Source organism: Panicum hallii, chromosome 3 (assembly GCF_002211085.1).
Source record: "Panicum hallii strain FIL2 chromosome 3, PHallii_v3.1, whole genome shotgun sequence".
NCBI lineage: Eukaryota > Viridiplantae > Streptophyta > Magnoliopsida > Poales > Poaceae > Panicum > Panicum hallii.
The window spans coordinates 39,275,196-39,281,195 of record NC_038044.1 but is presented as its reverse complement, the minus strand read 5'-3'; positions in this window follow the sequence as shown (position 1 = coordinate 39,281,195).

The following is a 6,000-nucleotide window of genomic DNA, read 5'->3' as shown; positions in this document are numbered from 1 at the left end:
TGTTCCCCCACCCTTGCCACCTCCTGCTGCAAAAACTCCACGCGTCACTCAGCTCTTTCTCCTCTGGCGCCCATTCTTTTTCGTTCACCGGAGGCAGCAGCATCCCAGTAACTCTTTTCTTCCTCCACCTCCCTCTGTTCTTCTTTCCGTTGAATTCCTCCTCCACTCACAGCGCCAGGCTCCAGGCGGCGGCTCGGCGCGTGGGCGAGTGCGCACAGGCGCGCAGGCGGCGACGGTAGGAGCGAGCGCTGGCTCGGCTGGGCCCAGGCGCGGGGCGAGCGGAAGCTCAGCGCACGGGCCGGCGCTGGGACGCGCGGCTAGCGGCGGGAGCTGGAGGCGCGCGAGCTGGCGGCGGCCGCAGAATCGCGCGCGGGGCAGGCGGACGCGCGGGAGCGCGCGGCCCAAGCGCGGGCGGCAGCGGCCGAGCCAGGGCAGCGCGCACGCGGCAGGACGCGCGGCCCAGGAGCGCGGAGTGGGGCCGGCTCAGGCGCGGCGGTTCCAAGCAGTGGGTGAGCGGCGGGCGGCCGTAGGCGCGGTGGCTCGGCTGCGGCTCGGCGCGGCCGCCGGGCGGAGGCGCGCGGCAGCAGGTGCTGGTGGCGGCGCGAGCGCGGCGCTGGAGCAGGGTGGCGCGGGCGAACAGCAGCGCCAGGTGCTGGGCGGGCAGCGGTAGGTGCAAGCGCAGAGAGCCAGTGGGCAGGCAAAGCGGGTCCAGGCGCGCGGCAGGCTCGGACGGAGGCTGGCGGCGCTGGCTCGGCCGGAATAGTCGCGTCCCTGAGCTTCAGTTTTCCCCAAACGTTTCCTCTGTTCCAATTGCAGATGAAGGACTTCGTGCGACAATTGGAACAAGCTCAGGGGGTTTTCTGCAAGTTCTAGACCCATAGAAACAGTGTTTGAGGACCTCTGGGTAAGAGTTTTTGTTATTTCATGTGAGCTGTGCTGCTGATTTGTAAATTCAATAGAAAATTATAGGAAATTCCAAAAATTGCAAAACCAGTTTGGTTGGAAAGTAGATTTTAAGCTCTACAACTTCTATTAAATGAGTTTGATATGAAACTAAATAGTTTAGAATCTATGTTAAATCTAAGATAAGGGAGAGTAATATTCAGAGCTCCTACATGTTAACTTTGTAGATCATGATTTTTGGTATACAATTTTTATAGATTAAGTATGAATTGATGTGGAATTTTCAAACCTAATTTTGCTTTGTAACTTAAATTCTTTTAAGTTAATCAATTCAATTTATTTATAGACGAAATAGCTAAGCATATTCACTTAAAGCTATATTTAGTCATGTTTGCTTGTTATTGCAATGTGTTTCCTGTGCCGCTTGTTTAAATCTTAATTAGACTTGTTGTATAACTTTAAAGCATAAGAGAGTTCTAATTCGAACGTGAAATGTTTGATTTATTTTTAGCCTACTATTTGTGTGACTCTAAACTTAATTAGCTGTTGGTAGCCAAAGTCTTTGCCATAGATTGACTACAGATAAATTGTGCAATTGTGCACCATGCCTGATATACTTGATGCCCTTATGGCAGACTTTTTGTGATGATTGATTAACCTTTTATTCATATGGATGCTTATGCCTTTACTTCAGTTTTGATTGCAATATTGTTAGAGCCCCTTCCTATATAAAGGTCCTAGTCTACCTCGTGTATCGATTACTTAGTTAATATACCTTTGTATCTAGGCTTAGCAATCGGCTACTAGTTCAGCCGATTTTTGATAGGCGTGACCCTATCGGCCATAAGCCCCTTGACTTCTTCCCTACCGGCAAAAGCCCCTCGGCCCGATGTTTACCACCCTATCGGTTCGATCCAATGTTAGTGCCCTAATCGACCTGGTCCGATTTAGACAACCATGCCGGTTATGCATTAATCAGTTATTTGTTAATATCATCGAACCACTTAAACACTGATTACTCCGGTTAACACTCCAGTCAAGAATCGGATAGGCACATCCAATAAAGAACGTGTCTATCGGCTAAGCACAGCCAGTACAGCATAGGTAATCGGCTACTTATGCCGATTCACAAATCTAACGCATGCGCACATATTAACTCGGCTGATGTTCACAGCTCGACTAGTTTGCTAAGAACACAAATCGGCTATGCCGATGCGCACAGAGATCAACTAGCCATCCGATTTAGATAACGTATGGGCTGCCCATAGTCGATGCACACACGATCTTAGAGTTTTGTTACCCTTTAATCTAAGCCGATTCCAGTTGTTCTCCATAGCGGTCAATTATGACCGGTCAATCCTTAGTTTTCCCATCCTTATCCGCACACTGTTATCAGCCGATTTATCGGCTGAGAGATCGGCTATATGCTTACCGGTTACATACCCTCCACATCTTCCTTAGTCTAATTCCGCACTTATGGTCTCACCAACCTAGTTTAATATTAGTGTTCTGTTACACTTAATTCTTGAAATAGGTCTAACTTAGATAACCCCATCGGCTGTATGACAATTGATTGTTGTACTGACGTGATCAAGTCGATACAACCACATCTAGTTACCTAGGATAACACTTAAGCACATCTCAGTTAGGCACAGCCAGTGCAGAGTAGGACAATCAGCTACATAGCTGATATGCCCTAGTAGATATAGGAGAACCTTAAGGATGGAAACTGGCTACACAGCTGATCCACCAATCGGCTGACTACACTGAGACACAGACCATACGGATACATAGTTCGACTAGTCTACCAATACACTATCGGCTAGTTACTCGCGTTAGTCAACTAGCTATGCCGATACATCACTCGACTAATTCTACCCGAGGTATAAATCGGCGAATGTGCCGATACACTAAATCGGCTAGAAGGTCAAATCACCGATCGACTAGTTTTGCTAAAGCATGGATCCGCTATGCTGATACACACGCGATTAGTTAAGTACGCCGATGCTCACACAAATTAGTTAGGACACAGCTGCTTTAGGAAACATCCCTCTGCTAAAGTGATCGATGTTTTCATCGATCAATTAGAAAACCAGTGCACCTGTCAACCGGCTACCCAGACCAAAGTACACAACCTTGGATCAGTAAGATCGCACAGTAGACACGCCTCTGTTAGGCACGACCAAAGCACATCAGTCAGCTAAACCGGATGCATCCTCATCGGTTAAGACCAAGACCTATACACCAACCAATTAGATAACCAAACATGCTACCTAATGAAGTTAGTATAGATGTTTAGGGTAACCCCCTGTTGCCTAACGAGACTAGTTAGTTTAGTTAATACTCGATAAATGACTGCCCAGTACAGGATAGTTAGGTTGTTTGTCGAAATGTAATGTTCCTTATTTGGATTGCAAGTTTATCGTGAATTGAAATGAAAGTGTATGCATTCATTAAGCTCCATCTTGCATATCATATAGATTCGACCACTCTCGCCAACGGAAATTACCAACTAATCCCGGAACCAGAAGGAAGTTATTCTGAAGACCCCGGGAACTTCGTCGCGGGATTATCTGAAGCCCCGAACCAAAGTTCGGAAGATATTGACTTACTGACTTCAGACCCACCAATAAAGGCAAGCCCCGGACATAACCCCTACTTTATTACACTGCAACTTATACTATTTATGTATATCTTTATGCATTAAGTTCTTAGGAGTTGTTTGTAAACCTTAGTTGCATAATTCCAGGAACCTATGTATTGAACACTAGAACTTGAGTCCGAATAGCTGCTCTGCTTATAGGGCCGGTAGAAGACGAGTGATTTCCTGTCACTCGCGCGATATAGGAGTTGTAATGTTTATATTCTTGTTAACACTATAAGGATAACGGACGGGAGTTTTATGAGGTATCATGGTCAAGATGATACCCCGTCTGTTTTGATGAATTTGATAAGGTCGCAGTGTGTGGTAGCGGTGGTTAAGCGTTTGAAAGTACTAGCCACATACCGTGAAATATGGTAAGCGGTAAGCCTAGTAACCGATCGGCCCGAGGAGTGGACATACCCCCCACCACATGTATTTGCTTCTTTTGGTTACTTTGTTCGACGTGTAGGCATATGTGTTGCTGGGCAACCAGGAGTACGGGGTTTGTAGTCGCGCTACAGACGTACTTCCTGCACTTTGGATGTGCATATGACCTGCAGTCGCTTGTGGTGGCCCTGATCCACGAGTCGGAATGAAAGGCAAACGGTTGCTTCGGAATAACCCTGTGGTATTCCAAGCGTGTGTGTTAGGTTTACCTTGCAAGGGTTGAATCTCGATTCAGAATCGTCCGCCTCTCATGATGTATGAGACTGCTTATTCCCTTTACTACATAGAGTAATAAGAGTAATTATGTGATTATCTAAGATGATGTTTGAATAAAGATTCTACCATGTTTGACTAGTTATAGGTGCTTACCTAGAATGGTTAATCAACTAGAATCTGAAAGATAAAAGCTGAAATTAAGGATCTACTCTTTGTTGCTTTTCAGCTAAAAACCCTACCCAAAGCTAAAAGCCATCATGAGTCTAGTTATGGGCTAAGGTATACCCAATTCCGGGTAAGTCTTGCTGAGTATTAGTATACTCAGCCTTGCTTTTGTTGATTTAATCCAGGTAATCTCCCTGATGAGCCAGCTTTCATTACTCCGTGGCCCTACCCTTTGCCTGATGGTTGGTCCGTGGAATGGGATCCGTCCCCGGCCAACACTGATTCCGCCGAGTGATATTATGCCAGGGCTAGCATAATATCTGTAAAGACGACGTGTATAATGGCTACGCTTTTCAAAATTCCGCTGCTTTGACTAAAAACAAAAACCTGTCTTGTAATAATCTCTCCTCTGTGGGAGCTAATGATGTTTTGTACACTGTTGTAATGTAACTGCCTGTGGTGTAAGATATTTTGGCATTGTATCTCTGGACTCACCTTCGTGTGAGGTACCTTGTTGGATCCTGAGTTCGGTGGTTTATCGGGACGTTACCCGACAGACCAATGGTTTTATACCGTTTGAAGTACGAGGTAGCCCTTGGGTGAGGACTCGCGTACTTGAGTCGGTATAATTCAGGTTGGTTCTGCCACAGGAGGGCCCGTTCGTCGTCAAGCAGGTTACAAGGCCAGGGTCTTATCGACTACAATTTCCTGAGGGTCACGATGTCCCGAACTCCTGGAACGTTCAGAACCTGCGCAAGTTCTACCCTTAAGTCAAGGCCCGGCGATCGCTGAATCCCCGAGGGCTCAGAAGATCTCCTTTCCCCGAATCAATTTGGAGGCTATGAGCCACATGACTTGGGTTGTACATTCCTTTTTACTTACACGACAGCCATGGTTGCGTGCAGACACATATATATAAATTGACTTCTTGTCATGAATGATGCGGGGGCTACAGCCACAATCATCTCCTTTCGACTCCAGTTCCTGACGGAACCCTCGGCTCCGACCAACCCCTCTACATATCGAGTTCTGCCTCGACCTTGGATGGTCGCACGCGACAGCAGTCGCATTTTTTTTTCCGACACAGTCGATCCGCTCGACTGGCTTACACCCAGTACGCTGGAAAGGCTCGCATAAAGAGCTATCTCGACTACATCTTGAGTAGCTGCACTTAGAACAGTCTTGTTTCTGCCAAAAAGAATGGCAAGCCCGCGGCACCGCCCGCACCTGCTCCTAGCAAGCTCGATCCGTCTGTCCGGGTCCTGCCTAGCTTACGGAGCACCCTCACAGCAGGAGCGACTTTCGACTACACTCAGAGTCGCCGCACTCGGGGTAGTCCTGTTTTTCTGCCCTACGCACGGCAACCTCGCGACGATGCTCGCGTGCTTTCCTAACAAGTTTAGACCCGCTCGATCGAGTTGTGGCTAATCTGTTGGACGAATATTAGCTACCCTTCAGGTCGTTGCACCCAAGGAAGCGTCTACTACTTAAGTCTTGTAAGCCTGGACCCCACTTCAGCTAAGGCACGCAAACAAGTAGAGATATCGCGTGAAGCATTTTCATACAGGAACAATTACTTGTTTCTCATACCCTAATTCTGTAGTACACTGTGTACAATTCGTTCT